The sequence below is a fragment of the Coptis chinensis genome, chromosome 8, assembly GCF_015680905.1.
Source record: "Coptis chinensis isolate HL-2020 chromosome 8, ASM1568090v1, whole genome shotgun sequence".
Lineage (NCBI taxonomy): Eukaryota > Viridiplantae > Streptophyta > Magnoliopsida > Ranunculales > Ranunculaceae > Coptis > Coptis chinensis.
The window spans coordinates 80,585,832-80,606,279 of record NC_141463.1 but is presented as its reverse complement, the minus strand read 5'-3'; the positions used below and the strand labels follow the sequence as shown (position 1 = coordinate 80,606,279).

At 34.4% G+C, this 20,448-nt stretch overlaps 2 pseudogenes across 1 annotated transcript; both read left to right on the top strand.

Annotated features, from left to right (window-relative positions):
- Nucleotides 1–1,937: 1,937 nt before the first annotated feature.
- Nucleotides 1,938–5,188, top strand: LOC147483425 (copper-transporting ATPase HMA4-like; annotated as a pseudogene). The gene is made up of 5 exons (XR_015205517.1): nucleotides 1,938–2,243; nucleotides 2,522–2,802; nucleotides 3,560–4,305; nucleotides 4,408–4,879; nucleotides 5,027–5,188. The product of XR_015205517.1 is annotated as a copper-transporting ATPase HMA4-like (transcript).
- Nucleotides 5,189–10,350: 5,162 nt separating this feature from the next.
- LOC147483424 (GDP-L-galactose phosphorylase 2-like) overlaps nucleotides 10,351–20,448 on the top strand; it is a 28,421-nt pseudogene continuing 18,323 nt past the window's right edge.

The window sequence follows — 20,448 nt, the reverse complement described above, 5'->3', positions numbered from 1 at the left end:
ACAGAAAAAGACTTAGTTGTAAGTTTTAGTCATTATGTGATGTACAAAAGGGACAATGTGGTGGTGGAAGTTGTTATTAGTAGAGACAAATCACATTGATGAGCATGTTGAACAATTTTTCTCTCTCTTTTTCTCCCTATCTATCTAAATCTCTCAATAAAATATTTTATCTGTGAAAACATGGTTTGAAAATTTACCAAATCAAAATTAAAAACATTTAAGGGATGATGTAATTTTCATAATGTCTTCATTTAAGCTTCAATGGTTGGAAGCGAAATGTAATTAACAAATTCCACTCAAATTGGTCTAAAAGAAAGACTCTAGAAGATTTATGCTATGATTATGTTTAGTTGACTGACGCATGAGTAATAATTGTTACTTTTTGATTCTACTAAAGTCCATAACTAACTTAGGAATGATTTGCAGATTGAAAGGTGAATAGTAAATTATTATCTCTAAGGGCATTTCCAATGGGAGTGTAAACTGTATAGAGTGAAAATTTTACATTCCAAATATAAAAAAATTCTCTCCAATGGGGGGTGCTATACCGTAGGTTGTATTAGCTAATAGAGAGGGTGGGAAATTCCCTCGCTATTAGTTAATAAAAATCCTGGTGACATTCGAATCGACGCCCGAAATGAATAATTTTGGACGTTCTTTAGAAGAACGCCCCTTTCTAATTTAAAGTAATTTTTATCCGACGCCACCAAGCCGACGTCCCAGCTTTTAAATTAAAAAGAGACGCCACTGGAGTGATGTCCGAAGTTTAAAAATTTTTTTTTACACTCTTCCATCGAGAAGATAGAGTGTGGATATTTATAAACTATACAATACTATACAATTAGAGGTGTAAAATCCTAATGGCATCTACGTGGAGCCCTAAATGATGCTATACACCACCTCATTGGAGATGCCCTAAATGATGCTTATTTGTCTCAAGGATTAGTAGATATAGGACTTTGGTAGTTTTGCGTGATTCCGTGTGCGGTGTGCAACTTAGGTGCCCGGGCTGAAATGATGGCTGAATCCGAGCCTAATGTGGGTTTCGGCTGGGTGCCTGGGTTAGAAAGTCAGGCCGAGTTTTCTAACTTCCATAGTATTAATAATGGGCCGAACTTGGACTTAGCATTCTCTATCAAATTAACCGTGTAAACAGAATCTAACCCAAGACCAAACTCACAAAAGGCCGACTAGCCGTAGGTTTTTTCAAAACGAACACTATCAGCTGATTGCCTGATTCCATTATTCGAGGGCCATTCTTTACAACACCTCGTTGTATAAGGCCATAAGCAAAAGAAGTTGACAAATCTCTTAGGAAAGTAGACCATGCCATTTATTGGATGATCCATGTGTTCAGGGTCAGGGATGAGAGAACTGAACTTGGAATCAGCTAACATATGTCCGTCCACTAGCTGTAGTGACGATGCTTGATAAAAGACTTGAAGTAGTGATGTTTGATATAAACAGGTAAATATATAACGCAACAATTAGCGGCCAAATATTTATCAGTAAGTAAGCCTGACAAAAAGACTAGAATAAAAACAGCATGCTTAATCCCATTCTCTAAATAATAATAAGACAATAAAGGTAATTAGATGAGAAAGGACGTTCGTCTAAATCAAGATCACCAGTTCTTATAATTTTGAGCTTAGATCACTTACTAGAGTTTAGCTTGAACAAATTTTGTTAACTGTACCAAAGTGACATTTTATTCTTTATCCTAGAGCCCTAGATGTTCCGAACTCCTAGGATTAAGTCAAAAAAATCTCGGTAATTATTCTTCCATTAATTAGCCACTGTAATATAAGAAGACGCACATTTCTGCACCACTTCTTTCTGCAGTACAAAAGCCAAAAGCCAAAAGCCAAAAGCCCTTTATATCTTCAATTGAGAGACGTTAGATATTCGAAAATTCAAAAAAGTCAAGCCTATAAACACTTCATTTTGGTGCGAAAGACAAAAAAAAAAAACTTCTCCCCATCTCTTTTCCTCTCCGCCATAATAAAAAGTTAAACCCCTAATTTCACGTCTCAGTTTCTTTTCTTATCTCTAAAAAAAACCTAATTTTTTGTTTGAACAGAATCACGTGTTGGAGAATTGAACTACACGACGAAATAAAGTTGCCTTTTTTGTACTTTTGATTCAATAATTGATCTGTCTTTTTGTTCATAAGTTTGAAAGTTTGTTCTGCTCTTGTTGCTTTTAGGGTGAAGAAGATGAAGTTGTTTGAAGTATTAGAGAAGGTAAATTCATTTCTTTGTTTATTTTTATGTAAAAGATTCAATTTTTAAATGTATTTCATTTTAAAAGTTGAATTTGTTGCTTTCGAGAAGAAGAAATAGCTCGCTTTTTCACTGAAAGCTTCATTTTATTTAATGAACAGAAGTTTCGTTGATGATTACTTGAAACTTAGAGCTTGTTTGGATAACCTTGTTTTTCTGTGGAAATTAAACAAGCGAAGATAGACGTTGTAAAGTGTTAACATTTTTTGTTGTTTTATTTTTTTCGTTTGATAATATAGATGTTGAAGTTTCAAGACAAGGAAATAGGAGCGAATGGGAAACATGATCTTAAGGCTCCTCTACTGCAACCTACGGAGAGTGTTGCAGTTACAGTTTCTCAACAAGATCAGAAAGAACATAAAAAAAGTAGGACGCTTATGTTTAAAGTCGGAGGAATGAAGTGTGCTTCTTGTGCAGTATCAATAGAATCAGTTCTTGGAAAGCGTAATGGTATCGAGAGTGTCGTGGTGTCACCACTTCAAGGCCAGGCAGTAATTCGATTATACCAGAGTTGATCACTGTAAGTTAATATTTTGAAATCTTTGTTTTGGACATGTTTTCTGTCATTACAATTTACGCTATGTTTGGTAAAGCAAAAGATTGCACATCCCTCGCTCAAAGTGATGTACCGATGCCTTAGAGTACGAATTCTCAACTTGTCTTGTCCTGACATATACCTCGCTCAAAGTCAGGTCCCAGACGACTTTGATCAACTTTTATAATTTGGTACAGGAAGGAAAGGCTGAGTTCACAGCATTTTGACGGCGAGGTGTTATGGGGACCACCTACCGAGACAAAACGAAAGCTTTCAAAGTCACATTGTTGATTAATAAATTTCCCAACGATTCTTTTACTTAAAAATTTCTCATACCGAGAACAACCATAACGGCATCTTATAAGCACTAAAACAATATGTAGAACCTACGACCACTGGGTTATGCACCTCGTGCCGAAAGGATCTTAGATCCTCCTCAAGACACATCTTATCTTTCTGTAGGCTAAGACTTTGAGTCCATATTCCATGTGTATGTGGAAGCTCATTCCTGTTAGAAAGAAATATTGTTCCGTGTTATTTGTTAATAATTCTTGAATGTTTTTAACTGTTGACATTTTGAAATTTAATGGTTCGCCTTTTGATGATATGACCTTGAGAATGTTACAAGCCATTGCATTTCTATCAGACGACTTTAGTTTCAAATTTATATGTACTCTAGGGTTTTGATACCGACAATAACTAGAAAGTAGAAATTTAGAATATTTTTGTTTTTTCCACTTAGGTGCAAGCAATAAAAGAGACCATTGAAGATCTCGGTTATCTGGCTAATGAGATCCAGGAGCAAGACATAGCCGTATGCAGGCTCTGAATTAAAGGAATGGCATGCACCAGCTGCTCTGAGTCTATAGAGCGTGCCCTTTTAATGGTTGATGGAGTAAAGAAAGTGGTGGTTGGCCTAGCCCTAGAAGAAGCAAAGATCCATTTTGACCCAACTCTCATTGATTCTGACCAGCTCATTGAAGCCGTTGAAGATGCTGGGTTTGGAGCCGATCTTATAAGCCCCGGGGATAACATTAACAAAGTACACTTAAAACTCGAGGGTATTAATTCTCCTGATGATTTGAATATCATCCAGTCTGCCCTAGGGTAAATTGAAGGTGTGAACCATTTTGAGATGGATGCTTCAGGAAAGAAAGTGATTATTGTCTATGATCCAGATCTCACCGGTCCAAGGTCTCTCATAGAATGCATCCGAGAAGCTGGACAAAGCCCCAGCCTTTACCACGCGACCTTGTATGTTCCTCTAAGACGAGGAGAAGCAGAACACCAGCATGAGATACAAGGCTATCGGAATCAGTTCCTTTGGAGCTGCCTCTTTTCCATCCCAGTGTTTACCTTCTCCATGATACTACCTATGCTTCCTCCTTATGGGAATTGGTTGTCCCATAAGCTTCACAACATGTTCACCATTGGAATGCTTCTGAGGTGGCTCCTTTGCACACCAGTACAGTTCATTGTCGGCCGAAGGTACATATTTATATCAGTTGAGAATAGTTCATTACCTCTATTTATGTGATGCCTATGCCTGTGTGGGAAACCCTGTACCTTTATTTATTGTTGATGTTTCAGGTTTTACATCGGAACCTACCATGCATTGAAAAGAGGATCTGTCAATATGGATGTCCTGGTTGCATTGGGAACTAATGCTGCTTACTTTTACTCTGTTTATAGTTTAGTGAAAGCATTAAGTTCGAATTCTTTCGAGGGGCAGGATTTCTTTGAGACCAGTACAATGTTGATATCATTTATTCTCTTGGGGAAGTATTTGGAGGTGGTGGCTAAGGGAAAGACTTCAGAAGCTCTAGCAAAGCTCATAGATCTTACTCCAGAAACAGCGTTTCTGCTGTCTTTGAATGGGAATGGAAATGTGATATCAGAAAATGAGATAAGTACTCAACTAATACAAAGAAACGATATAATAAAAATTGTTCCAGGGTCTAAGATTCCTATCGATGGGATTGTTGTAAGTGGTCAGAGCCATGTCAATGAGAGCATGATCACTGGAGAAGCCAGGCCCATTGCCAAAAGGGCAGGGGACAAGGTTGGTTTTTCATTCTGTTTTATGTTGTTTCCATAGCATATTTCAATGTCTCCTTTTCATTCTTAAGATTTTAATCGAAGTGCAATTTCTTCTTTATTACATATTGCTTCACCAGTTCACCTGCTTCCGTTGTGGGTGTTCTTACAGGTTATTGGTGGAATCATGAATGAGAATGGATGCTTACTAGAAAAGGCTACTCATGTTGGATCAGAGACTGCATTGTCGCAAATAGTTCAGCTAGTTGAAGCAGCTCAGCTTGCTAGAGCTCCCGTTCAGAAACTAGCGTACCAGATCTCCAAGTTAAACTAGCGTACCAGATCTCCAAGTTCTTCGTTCCTATAGAAGTTCCTCTCCTATTGAAAAAAATAATAATCTAGACATTTCTAATTAAAATGATAATGATTTACTATTAAAACGGGAATCTTTCTCCTATTAAAACAGAAATTCTTCATCTATTAAAAATGAAAAAATTTAGTATATATATAATTAAAACGAGAATTCTATTTCTATTAAAACGGGAATCACACTTCTAAATTAAATTAACTATTAAAACAGGATCCCTATCCTAATTAAAAAATAGATTTTTAAAATTTAATTAAAATAATTGTTAGAAAATTAAAAAGGATTAACAATGAAAATTGAAATCACAATTTGTTATGAAATTTCTATATATATAATTATGATTGTTGAGTAAGTTTTCAAAAGAACCAATGCGAATGCACAGGCCTATTTTCTAATACGCTTAAAACTTTCGACAGAGATCATGCATTCATGCACCACCTAAAGTTATTTTTCTTGGATTAAAATTAAGATGCCCCACCATTGGTTTCTGTCGTCTCTGGTCTATAGTGTATTATACACAACTTTTACTCCAATATATATATACACACATGTATGTTAGGACTTAGGATGGTCAATTTACCAGCTATGTTGAGAGACAAAAGGGGTAAGCCATCTAGCCTATTTCAGTTATCTATAATCTCCAATCTTGATTAGCATAAAAGTCTTAATCTAAGATCTTTAAGTTTTATAGACTTATCCAAGATATTCAGATGCTTCCTTAAATTATTTGGTTGATAAGTTAATGATAGATAGCTCGGACCATCTTCAATTATCGATAGGGTCTGGCCGGCAAGTTCAACGTAAAGGACCAATTAGATTGCGTAGTTATCAAGTTGAGTGTAAAATTCTTGTAAGTGTTTAAGCAAATCTTTGGACTCTAGCTACCTGAGTTAATATATACTATATATAGGTAAAATTTAAATTAAAGGACAAATTATATTCTAAACTATTTGTCGACTGATACAATGTTAGGGTGCAGTGTGACCCTTCGTACTTTTGGTGGCTTCTTAGATTTAAACTTTCTATTTCCTAATTAGAACCAACCTTGAACCTTCCAACTTTCCAAGAATAATATTTGGTTGACACTTGACACCCGAATATGTATTGCTGTATTTCGTATGTAATACCAAATCCAGTCATAGTAGTGTTTTTTTTTGGTTGGTGCATAGTAGTGTTTTGGTGCTGTACAATGTTTAGTGTAGTTCTACTTCTACGGGAGAACATCGAAAACAATGCATAACATTATGAGGTTTTGGGCTCTTGCTCATTCCCAATTTATAAAGAAATAGAATTGCACTCTCCAACCATATAATGCAACTAGGTAGCGCAATATGGCTAGCTTATATCGGAGGGGTCATATCTCCTTCCCATAGTTTGTTATTTCTAATGAAATATCAGAATTCTGTTGAATATTTTGATTTTTTAAATAATTCAAAATAATGATAAGAGTCGAAAAACAATCAAATTTCAAATTTTGCTTATTTATTTTGCAATTCCGGTTTTTAGAGTTTTTCATAATTCTAAAGTCCTAAATTATGATTAAAACATTAATGATCTCACGACGCATTGACAAATTTAGAGATTGATATCTATGAGGTGACTTATTAATATCGACTAGTTAGCATTCCGACACGGTGCGATGCGTTAGTTACACTCTTATTTGGTGCTCAAAAATGAAAATAAAATAAATAAAATAAGAGTAATTTCGTAATTTACAATATAAGAGCAGTTTCATAATTTAAATAAAATATATGAATTGTTCTGTAATTTACTCATAGTATACAGAGTATAGAAACTGTTATATAGTTTATCATAAAGTATAAAAACTATTCAGTAATTACCAAAAAATATATAATATATAGACGGTTCTATAATTTATCTAAAGTATAAGAATTGTTTCGTAATTTAATGCATATAACATAAAGACAATGTGCTAAATCAAAAGAAAATAGTCTAAATTTTATTTGTCAAATGCCAATTTTATTCTCTCCTCACATATGTTATTACATACCAATGATACCATTCCTTAATAATCAAATTTAAACAGGAGTATGACAGGAAAAAGCCACTGTTTATCGAATCAAACTCTTTAAAATAGTTAAATTGGAGTTAGTCTAAGTTTACCTAATTAAGTCAGAATTATTTGATTAAGTGGGTTGGTTTTTGTATTAAAGATTGGGCACAGATTTTACTTTACAAGGACAACCTACGTTTCGTAGAGTTAATTTCCATAGCTAGGTCGTTTGATTGCTGGAGGGATTGAATGATTGTAGGGAATCGTTTTGTGGTGGGGTAAGTTTTGGCATAAATTAGTGTCCAAAAATCCTACAAAATTTTTAGTAGGGTCAAGAAAATTGACATTTGTTCTTCAAATTTCAGGGGTTTGAGTGAAGGAGGCATAGGATTCGGAAAGCTTTATTTAAAAAATTAATAAAATCTAAGAGAGTGCCGTACCATGCAACCGCCATCTCGTCGTGGGTTACTTCTCTTAGTGGGCTATCATTTTGACCCACAAATCTTAAATTATGAAATAGCGACTATATGGTGTTAGATTTTGAATCTAGACCATGTGCAACGGGGCTGCAACCTCTTTCATCTATCGTCGTCAAAGTGTATCGAGATATGCAGACAAACACAAGGATATGCATATCTCGATGGATGAAAAAAGTTGCAAAAGAAATTCACTCTTGGCGAGTACGATCTCGATCCCACGCAAATTGTTGAAGTATGGACATTAGATATCAACTATAATGAGGGCCGGATATATACCAACAGTTTATTCTCATATATATTGTCAAATTTGTAAAGTGATGATCTCAACACAAATCGAATTCGCAAAATTGCTCTGTGTGCTTTGTTTTAGTTTAGTTGTATAAGCATTCATTGGACGCTTTCGTTAAGTTTTAATCTAATTTTGTTAGTGCTCATTTTCTTAACAAAAAATTGAAGGTGGAGTATAGGCTGTTAATGGGTTTCAAGAATCCACTAATCGACCCAAACCAAACCATTAAAATTGGTTTGGGTTTTGGTAATTTGGTTTGTCCACTACCGAATTGATAAGATATTGGTTTGGTTTTAAGTTTTCTCTCCACCAAACTAATAAGATGACATTTTAGTAATATTTATGATTAATTTTATGTAAATTTTATAAATTGTGTGTTAAAATTAATTGATTTGATTTAAGATTTAATTGGTTTTATAGATTTCGGTTTGGTTATTCGGGTTTAGTTTACAACTAGATTTTGGAACCGAGCTTTAAGATATTTTGCTTGAAGTAAAAAACCTCTTTTTTTGTTGGTGCACAATTTTTTGAACATTTTGAAAATCAATTGGTAAATATTAAACCAATCAATTATGATAAAACGTGAGAACATTGCAGACTTAATCCTGATTATTTGTCATCCATTGCAAAATAACTCCTCTGAGCTGCTCTAAGTACACTAATATTGTCCGACCTATCTTTTAACAATCAATTTTTTATTTTCATTTGCTTCATTACCCATTTATCGTTTCTTCATCCTTATATTGCACCTCCTGCATAATTCTCTTAATCTTGGCCTCCTTGTGCTCATACTTAATCAAGTTCCTGTTGTCTCATATCTCTATTATTAGAAACATGATGATGTAACCTCTAAATTGGATTATGGAGAGGATGGGGATGCATTAATTATAAGTTTTTCATAATAACTGTGATAGAACAATCTCTTTGCTAATGGTGCGGTGTTTACTCAAAGTATAAAACAATCTCTTCACAGATTCTCATTACTAGATCATTTGATATGATTATGATTGTTCTATATGTAGAAATCTAGAGTTGACAATAGCATTTCTATAATTGTTGTATATAGAAAGACAAAGTCAATTCAAACAATTGAAGTTTTCTAATAGTTTAGATATCTCTTAATTAATTAGAGTTAGAACATATAACTTTTCGATATTAGGTATTCTGGATACCACTGCTCATAAGTCATATTATGCTAAAAAATTTAGATCCTTACAGAAATGACGAAAAAAGTAAAGAAGTTCACTAAAGATCAAAACCCAAGCATAGAACAAAAAACAAACTAAGCAGAACTACTGCTAGAATTAAACGGAACGGCAACCAACATTGTGTGATTTCTAAGCTTTGACTTGGCTATAGAACTTGGACTTCTCCACTATGGCGGCATGGCCAAACTTGAAGTGTATGTATATCTAATACAGGCTACCTTTCCAAGCTTGTATATCTTCTTGTTCATCTACGTATAATAGTGATATCCATTCTTCTCTGCCCTAGCTATAGTGAATGAAACTCTAGCTGGATGCCAAACACCAATACATGCTACCCTAAGCAAATCCCTATGAGTCTTTCCAAGAAGGCGACTAACACCCCATTAAGTCACCACACCCTCATAGCCTATGAAACACGGACAAACCTCTTAGCGGGCTGTAAATCTGCAGGAGAGGTGGAGAAAGGGGAGCAAACTGAATGAACCCAGTTTCAAAACTTATCGATATTTACAGGGACAAAGAAACTCGAGAGTGTGTAGTACGATCAATATTCTTATATTCCAGTAGTTTTCTCCATAATTTGGTGCCGAAAGGTGTTATCATATTCTTCTAAATGTTGTCTGCATGAGCATGAGGTCAAGCTAGATTAGATACCTAATTACATCATATGAATGTAACAGTAAACAAAACCCCAAATTAAATATTTGCAAAATTGATTTGTGAAGCATTAGTAGTAGGTGCATATGACAACTTTTTTGCACATATATGAGCTTTTCATAATAATTAGTACACATCCTAAACTCGTCAGTTGTTTGGGTAAAAACCAACAAAACTACACCAATTCAATCAGTTCTGAGTCTTAAATTTTAATCAACTTGTAAAACTCTTGATACTATACTAAGTTGCATGTATAACAATGACCCAATGATTATAACCTTTTTAATCAGCTTAGAGAATACTTCTTGGCTTCTTGCCTAAACATAAGGCAAAATGGTACACCTCAATTATTATTATTATTATATATATTTTTTACGTGAATTTCCATTTGGCATTAAACTTTTAACCTTATTATAGTATATTGGTGGATGTATCTCAACAGAATTTCACCTATTTTTTTAAGCTATTAAGCATTGGTACATATGCAAATGTTGGTGTTTGTTATTTTGTTTTTCCAGCATGATGTGGATGCCGGTGTACTGAAGGAAGTGATCTTAGCTGATGGTACGGTGCAGTGGTGACTGTTAAGGGTGCAAGGTCGGTTAGCTTGCGTCACCGACTCGACCTTCCACTTCCCTTAAATGGCTCCAAAAATGGCCCAACTTCTTAGCTTTTAACTCTTGTTGAACATCTCTGTCTAGTTTCTCATAGCATACCAAGGTGTTTAAAAAAGTACCAAGGGCTTGCTCAGTACCATTCAATAGGTTAATAATTCTACGAGAGTCTGCCAACATTACTCTTGTTCTTTGGTATCCAATGACAACTATTATAGCTTAGCATCGTAGTCTGATTATTCTCAGCCAAAATAAATAATAATAAATCAACAGTGGATGAAAATTCCCCGATAATGTGGTTTAGTTTCATCACTTTAGTTATCATACAATGAAGTCACCACTCAAGTCATCATACATGAGAACGTGAAAGGATTATTTATTAGACGTGAGAAGACATAGATCTTCTATATTTATCAAAATAGAGCCGTCTATAATGTTTCCATCTTCAATTAAGTCTCAAAATAGGGTTCCATACGCCGCACCATGTACACTCTCGAGGCAATTATAGATAGTTTCCTAATATCAAAGAAATTCTATTGTGAATTTCCAAAAGTTCCTAATCAAGGTTGAAGTGGCACGAAGAAGTCTAACAATTTTTGGTTTCGATCGTGTAAACAGGTACAAAAAATGAGCTGCCATAAACAGGTATAGGTAGTTAAATCAAATTAAACTATAATGTAAGTAAATTGAGCTTATGTCCCTTCATAGGAGTGAGTATATAAAGGCCATAAGAAATAATATAATTGTTTTAACTTTGATCAACTAAGGTAATTCTGCTTGCCATGCTATGCTTTCATTATAACCAAGAGAAGAGAAAAAGATCATCACTGCACATTATTGCAACATAGATAAGGTTTCCCCAATGATTTGTATTAGGATAAAACAATGTAAATCGATCATGCAATGATTATTACATGACCAATTAGTATGATCGCAAATTAGAGTCAATGCAAAGACTTTAGATTTTGATGGTACGGTGCAGTGGTGACTGTTAAGGGTGCAAGATCGGTTAGCTTGCGTCACCGACTTGACCTTCCACTTCCCTTAAATGGCTTAAAAAATGGTCCAGCTTCTTGGCTTTTAACTCTTGGCTTTAACATCTCCTTCTAGTTTCTCATAGCGCACCAAGGTGTTTGAAAAAAAGTACCAAGGGCTTGCTCAGTACCATTCAATAGGTTAATAATTCTAGGAGAGTCTGCGATATTACTCTTGTTCTTTGGTATCAAATGCCAATTGCTATAGCTTAGGATCGTCGACTAATTATTCTTAGCCAAAAGAAATAATAATCAATCAATAGTAGACGAAAATCCCATAACAATATGGTTTAATTAGTTTCATCACTAAAGTCATCATACAATAAAGTCACCACTCAAGTCATCATACATGAGAACGTGAAAGGATTATTTAGACGTGTCTTCTATATTTATCAAAATAATAGACTCATCTATAATGTTTCCATCTTCAATTAAGTCTCAAAATAGGGGTTGTATACTGCCCATACCATATACACTCTCGAGGCAATTATAGATAGTTTCCTAATATCAAAGAAATTATGTTGTGAATTCTCAAAAGTTCCTAATCAAGGTCGAAGTGGCACGAAGGAGTCCAATAATTTTTGGGTTCGATCGTGTAAACAGATACAGAAAATGATTTGTCATAAACATGTACATAGTAGTTAAATCAAATGAAACTATAGTGTAAGTAAATTGAGTTTATGTCCCTTCATAGGAGTGAGTATACAAAGGCCATAAGAAATAATATAATTTGTTTCTACTTTGATCAACTAAGGCAGTTCTGGTGGCCATGACATGCTTTCAATATAACCAAGAGAAAAGAAAAAGATCGTCACTGCACATTATTGTGGCATAGATAAGATTTTCCCAATGATTTGTATTATGACAAAGCAATCTAAATCAAGAATGTAATGGTTATTACATGACCAATTAGTATGATCGCAAATTAGATTCAATGCAAATACTTTAGATTCTTTAATTTTTATATTTATTTTCTCGCAACTAACGAAAAATGTACATGCTTATGTTGATCTTTTATTCCAACATTAAAGGAAAATCTATATATAGAGATTTGGGGGGGGGGGGGGGGTAATTATAAGATTATGTTTCCTATTTTTAAGGAAATAATTTATATAAATTCCAAATTGAAAATGGATTCCTATTTTTGAAGTTCTTTCCTCCAAATTGAAAAAAGGTTCCTATTTTTGTAGTTCTTTCCTATTTTTTAGGAATTAGGAATTGGAATACTTGAAGCAATTCAAAATCGATAGACTCTTATGAGATAGTACCAAGTAGATATCCACATCACCACAACTCCATTAGGAGAGGCCACCTCGGAGAGAGAAAAATCTTTTTTATAGGTGTCTCATTTAGTATATATACGTACAAGGTTTTTTACCCGGCCATATGGCCGGACTCTTTTAGATATCACGAAAAAATGAATCCTATATGAAGATATAACTATCAAGTTAAGTATATACATGTTGTGATCCATCCTATGAAGAACACAATTTTTTTGGACAACTGCATCAAGCAACTGCATTTGTATGACTCCTCTGCATATCTATTGGTACTTGGCCACCATAAATCAATCCAATGTTCAGATATGTTCATTTCGATTGTTAGGGATCAAATGTACGAATTCTTGCTAATGCAATCTATTGTTCAGATCTGTTTGTTTCGATTGTTAGCTAGGAATCAAAAGAAGAAATTTTTGCTTATGTTGAATGGAAACAAATTTCACTATGCAACCACTCTCATATTTGAATTATTTCAAGTAAAATGTTTCTTCATATTGAAATTATGACGTTGAAAAAGAAGCACATATGATGTTTCAAGAGTGTAACCAATGGGCAAGATGCCAAGATTCTACACTAACAGATATCATTTTCATAATTAAGTTACTACTACCATTCTTAATTAGAGACAAATGTCATTAATTTATTGTTGCTCAAAATCCACTGTATATTGCCTTGTGCCACTCTACCATATTCTTTTTCAATCTTACTTTCTCCGAGTATGATGCCACACTAAACACCATCATATCGGATACTTCAATCACAATGAGTATTTTAAATGTTTCCTTTAATTTCAACATAATTACGATTATACATATATGATACACTAATTCCTAGAATGAATATAGACGGAATAACAAACCTAACTATGATCTTAAAGTTATATGTGCATACTTCACTGCCAATGTACATACATAGAAAACAATAGAAGTAAAGTGAGATATGTATATGAAGCAATAAATTGATTATAGGTATAAGAGCTTCAAATCTAAATGTTAAAAAGTTAGGCCAGTACCTTAAACAATATTCATCAATTAATTCCTATGGTCATGCGCCTAAATGGCTAAATGAGTATAACAGAGTTGATGGAAGTTGTACATGCAAACTAAGGTACACTGCACCATAATAGGCTATTTGCAACACACACCTTTTTTGCTTTGTAACATTTTTTTAGCGTTGGTAAGTTGCCTACGCTATATAAGCGTTGCGAATGTTGATAAGTGTTCGTTTAATTCGGAGGAATTTCAAGAATTAATTGCTAACACTTTCAAAGTATAGCAAACCGTAGGGTAAGTGTTAGAAATTTGAAATTTTGGGCGAAAGAGGGAAACGAAATAAAATCCCGCTCGTTATTTCGTCGAAACATAAATAACATAAAACATAACAGAAAAAACCCTCTGTCTTCCGCTCCCTTCTCTTCTCAATCCCCCATTACAAAAAAAACCAAATAAAGTTCAAAGCTTTGATTTCGATTTTGATTTTTAGGTTATCGCCCACCACTAGAAAACCTAATTCGCGGATTTCACTCTTCGAGAAATCTCGAGGTAATTTAAATCGTAACTTCATCTCTTTCTTCTTCTTCTTCTTCTTGTTCAATTGATTTTAATAATCAATTGTTGCTAAATGATCCTTCTATTCTAGCTCAAAGAGGTTTTATTTCCCCAAATTTGTTTTTTTCAATTTTTTGTGCGGAATGTTAGGGTTTCTTTTTGTTACTCATTAGTTTGTTGATTTTTTCAGGGTAGTATTTGTTTGATTCAAGAGGAGATTTCGAAGATTGGATCTCAAGTTGAAGCTCTTAAGGTGAGCTGTTTTTATTTGTTATTAATTTGTGACAGGATATAAGGATATATCTGATACTAATACCATAATGGAAGAAGAAAAAAAGTCTGATGTGGGAACAAACTTGCAAACGCAATTAATATACCGTTGTAAGAAGTGCCTAAGAATCGTTGCATCTCAGGAGAATGTGGCTGACCACAAGCGGGGAGAGGGGGAGAGATGTTTTAAATGGAAGAAGAGAAGTGATTCATGGGACACAGAGAAGGAACCACCTGAGTGCTCCTCTATATTTGTTGAGCCCATGAAGTGGATGCAAGCAGGTTATATTTTAACCCAGCCTATTTATATTTTTATACTTGTTAACTTAATTTGTAAATTGTTAACCTTTGTTGTTCTGTGCTACAGTGGAAGAAGGTACAGTGGAAGAGAAGTTTTAGTGCTTGGGTTGCAAGGCAAGGCTAGGTTCCTTTAATCGGGCGGTATGCAAATGGGTTGTGGTTCATGGGTGAATCCAGCTTTTCAGCTACATAAGAACCGAATAGGCGTAATGCCATATATGAGTAGTGCTATTAAGTATTGCTTGATAGCTGGACAAGAAGAGACCAAATTGGGAAGCATCAACAACTAATCATGGAGTCTTAGGTATTAAGTAGCATATAATTTAGTTTGTCTTTAGGTATGCATATCATATAATTTAGTTTGTCTTTTAGTAACTTGTATCATTATCCATTTTTTTTTCTCTTTTTAAATGTTACATTTTCATCTTTTCCCATCACATTTGTTGCTCCTTTTTTGCTTCGTTTTCAAGGTTAGGCTCATGATATTTCCACCTTCGGGACTTTCCAGACCATGATGGTAAGTAAGCCTCTAATATACCTAGTATATGTAGATTTCATTCTATCCTTGGTGTTTCTCTCACATGTGACTTTTTCTAGGCTCAGAAGTAAGTGATGGATGCCGGCAATCTAAAGACGTTTCGATCCAACAAGTACTTACTCTAGACCATTTGTGGTTACCGTTCAATAAAAAGCCACTGATTTTTGTGCGTAACTTAATCATGGTCAATCTTACTATTATATGAGTTCAAAAACTGCCATTTGTGTGTACTGTTTTAAATGTTAGAATTTACAACTCATTTTACTTATCAAGTATTATCATACCATTCCTTTTGCTCATATGACAAATATAATCCATGTTTCACGTAGAGTTGTGTGTCTTTTCTCAACCTTGCGGCCTATGAACCCTTTGTCTTCACTTGATTTAAGTGTACTCCTTTGCATTGTATGCCTAAATATCTTGTTTTCAATGGACCACATACTTGTTTGGAATTTTCGGAGGTTGTTGGAGAGGTTGAGGAAATATGGAATTTGGGAATCTTGTCGTATGGGCTTCTTAATAATCGCTTCTATTATCTTGCAACGTCTTTCTTTGTTTGGTAAGTTTGTTATAAAATACCTTCGTTTTGGACCATTTAGTTAGTCTAAAAAAAAAAAAATCTGTTTTAAGTACCTTTTTTTTTCAACTAAAACCACCAACAAGATCGCCACCCCAAAAAGAGTTACACAAGAAGAATATTTACCGTAGAGGAAAAGAGCTAGTATCTAGCCTCTAAGTTTAGACGTTTAGTCTAAAACCAACTCGGGTAGAGACTAGACACGTGTCCGTGTTGAATCTTTTCCCTCATTGTAAGAGACTAAGGACAAAAGTTGATTAATTCACCACTGTGAATTACATTAAAGATTCAGAGGAAGCTCCTATTGGGTGTGGACGAATTGTTTCCGCAAGAATTGTTGTGTTCAAGGTATTATTCTTAAATTTGCCATATTTCATGTTTAGGTACTAGTCAATTATTGATTGTGGCATGATATATGTTTGTTTGTTTCGACACTTTAGAATATCTACTTGTAGTATCTTTGATGTTTAGGTATCGGTCGATTCACCGATTTTGGCATAATTAGTTTTTTTTTTTTTTTTTTTTTTATGATGATTGGGTATTAGTCAATTTGCTATAGTTGACATCCTTGAGAATCCTTTCATGTTTTCGTAATAGTGACTTTTAACATTTATCAATTAAACTTATTATTAGCATGTGTGATAGTTGGGTGTTAATCAACTTGCTCTATTTGACATGCCTTACTTAATCTTTCATGTTTTGGTAGTCGTGAATTTACTATATTCGGTAAACCTTAGCTTATTTGATCTTTGGGTATTTGTCACTTACCTGTTATATATGAGTTTTGGAGCGATAGATAGATCGTAATTCTAGTATCTTTGATGTGTAAGTGTTGTTGTTTTGCTCTACTTTAGCTTTCTTGATTTTTGGAATTTGGGTATTTCTTTCATTTTGATATATGTTTCTCTTGAACAGGGGCAAAACTCCCTTTGTATACATTTAAGAGGATGAAGAACAGAATGAACAAAAAGGAATCTGTTGGTGAGATGAAAGAGTCTCCCGTTGCCTTTCTGGATTCACTTCTTCTCGAAGAGGTAAAGGGGCTTGATAAAATTTGCACTATTAATATTCAAGATAAACTTTTAACTATAATCCAGCTAACATGTAGTACTTGATTGCAGTGGGAAGATCATGTGCAGAGAGGGATCTTCCGCCGATATGTCACCTTGTGAGACTAAGGTTTGATCAGATTCCTTCCCGCTTTTGTTTTGTCGTAGATCCTTCATGGGCATTTTTGTCGGGATGAGAAATGACCTCGGGGTGTCAAGAGATAAAAATGTGGACCATGCCATTGTTCTAAAACTACTTTGCATTCGTGCGGTGATGATTCCGGGAATATGGTTTCATTGCCCAAATTGAATGAAGGTCACCACCTTAAGAAGAGGCCTACCGAAGTTTCAGGTTGATAAGGTCCTCCAACCGTTTGACGAGAACAAGTTCAATTTTACCAAGGTTGGTCAAGAGGAGGTGTTCTTCCGGTTTGAAGAGAGTGACACCGATGAAACTCAGTTCTTCCCAAGTGCTCCAATTGATACCGAAGATTCCCCAAATGTTGTTGTTGCTATTAATGTAAGCTTCCTTACGGTAAATAAGTGAAGTTTACTTTATATTTAACGTTAATAAGTTAAACGGTTATTTTCGCTCATGCAAGGTATGGGTGGAGTTCTTAAATAAGAACTCAATAAAAATGACGGAAATAAAAGTAAAATAAACCCAAGTTTGAAGAAGCGGTAGCTAGAAATTTCGCTTTTGAAGAACTACAAACTACGGTAAGGAGCCGACCTCTTCTCGAGGTTCTTGAAATGTTATATATAAAAGCCTGCAATGCATCTTTTCCTTTCTGATGAACTCTTTGGATATGTATATTACATTTTGGTAATGTCTTGTGATTATCTTGGAGGATTCTTATTAAGCTTTATGTGAGATTGCGAGTGTTTGATCATGTTTTACTTAATTTCTTAGGTGAGTCCCATTGAATATGGACATGTACTTCTGATCCCTAAAATTCTCGAGCGTTTTCCTCAAAGGATTGACTGTTAGAGCTTCTTACTTGCTCTGAACATGGCTGCCGAAGCAGGAAACCCATACTTCTGATTGGGTTACAACAGCTTGGGCTAATTTGCAACAATCAATCACCTCCCACTACTACAGAAAAGTTCATATACCACTATTATATACAGTGGTAAAAAGCCTTTAGTCAATGTTTTCAAACCGTGGTAACAACCACCGTGACAGATACTTCTAACAAAACCGTGGTAAAAAGTACCTATTATATACCACAGTTTTAGCTAAAACAGTGGTATTAGGATTTTTGAACCGTGGTTAATAGTCTTTACAATTTTCTCTATCCGAGGTGAACTGTGGGAAATAGTCATGCTATATACGACAGTTGGATAAAAACCGTGGTTTATAGACATTTAAAAATAAAAATAAAAGCCCCTAATTATTCGATTTTCATCATATTCAACCGCAGAACTGCAGCAACCTCGGCCCACTTTCACCATATCCACATTAGATTTAAAAACACATTGTTCAAATAAACAATTCATTGTGCAACAAACAAAAGAAATAAATTTAGACATTGAATTGCTAAAAGAAGCTTGAACTTGTTCCATCCAAGCCAAAACATCAAAATAATAATGACCAACTTGTTCCATCTAAAACATCAAAATAATGGTGAGATCGACCAAGTACCGAATCTTAGCGGAAAGGGTCAAAACCTAGCTAAGACACAACGCTTGGCTTGAACGCTCCCTTATGCTAGATGAATCTAAGAATTTCAAGTCGAACAACATCAAGTTCTTCTTGTGTGTATGTATCTTTGAGGCTTAGATTTGTCATCTACACGATCAAAGATCAAAAGGTAATATAATAACTAAATAATTAATGAAGAGTAATACAAAACAGAGAATACTAATGTATAACGACTTCTACTTTATTTTCAAAAGAATTATCTATTATCTGAACATGCAAGCTATTCCATTATTTCTCTCATGAACTTCACAATAAACGGAAGATATATGCATGACAAACCTGCAGAGCGGTTACAAGAACAAAGAAAGCCATTGATTAAGTAATGATAGCTATACACTTCGGATAATTTTCCCCTTTAAAACCCCTCTTCAATAGAGAATCATGAACTCGAATCGGATAAGAGCCCCGACTTGATTTGGAAATGTTCTTGTTTCTTAAGAAAATGCAAAGCAAGTGTGTCTCGAGAAAAACAATCTAAACTCCACAAAGTTTTGGAAATTGAGTATTGATGACCTAAGATTCATGTATTTCAAACACATTAAAACTGGCACTAGAAAACATAAGTTAACTAATTCTACAAACTTATAAACCTCATAATACGTAAACGAATTAAAAACAATGCCTGAATGTCTATTTGAAAACAAAAAGTATGTAAGTCAAATTCTCACACTTACACAACATGAATGAGTACATTTATCCCCACATACAAATTTGTAATTTATCATATTTTTGCTTTTTCATACGCATTAAGGACACTAGATGTTAGTTGTGTGCGTGTATGTGGGGAGTGACATTAAACACATTGAGAAACATACTACACTCCCACATAATTGAGAAAAAAAGAAACATAAAAACACGATCAAAATAGATTTTAGTACTAATCAAACACTACAAGAAAACAGGTTTTACGCCATAGTCCAAAACCGTGGGAAAAACAAACTTTCCCACGGTTTTGGACTGTCGGAGGACCGTGGGCTTTTTGTGGAGTCTAAGCATAGTTCTGTGGAGTCTAATGCAGATAAATGATGCTTCCCATGATATTTTTGTTCCTGGGGTATCTTTTCATCCCCGCTTCATCAACATTAAAAAAAAAAAAAAAAAAAAAAAAAAATCACTAACTTATACATTAAGAAGAACTGCATTACTAATAGGATCATTGGTGCTAATGACGAGAAAAATTTGAGTATTATTATATAAGAAACACTAATTTGATTGCAAAATTTATAAAGTAGCTTCTTACAATTTCAAAAGATGTTTGCTCTTGTAAAGGCAAAATGGCAGACTTTGTTTGCCCCCTATGTTATCTTTCCAACCAAATCTTCTAGCTCATTATCTAGAACTTCAGAAACCCAACCTTTTACCCTAGGATCCTTGTAGCATGTAAGACCCGGAACATGTGAATCCGATGCATTCATTTCTTTTGAACTTGTAGAAGTCGTCACTATTTTACGTTTTCTCCGATTGATATAGGGAACCGATGATGAATCAAATTTATAAATAAATTTAATATTAAGTAAGACTATATTAAGTAGTTTCTCTTGGAAGGAGGTTATAATTAGTTGGGAGACTTACCTCCATATTGTGCCTGCTGAAAAGTATTTATTTCGAGCAATGTAGGATTTCTTATGATGTTGTATGTGGTGTCATCGAGCTTCCTCATATCTCC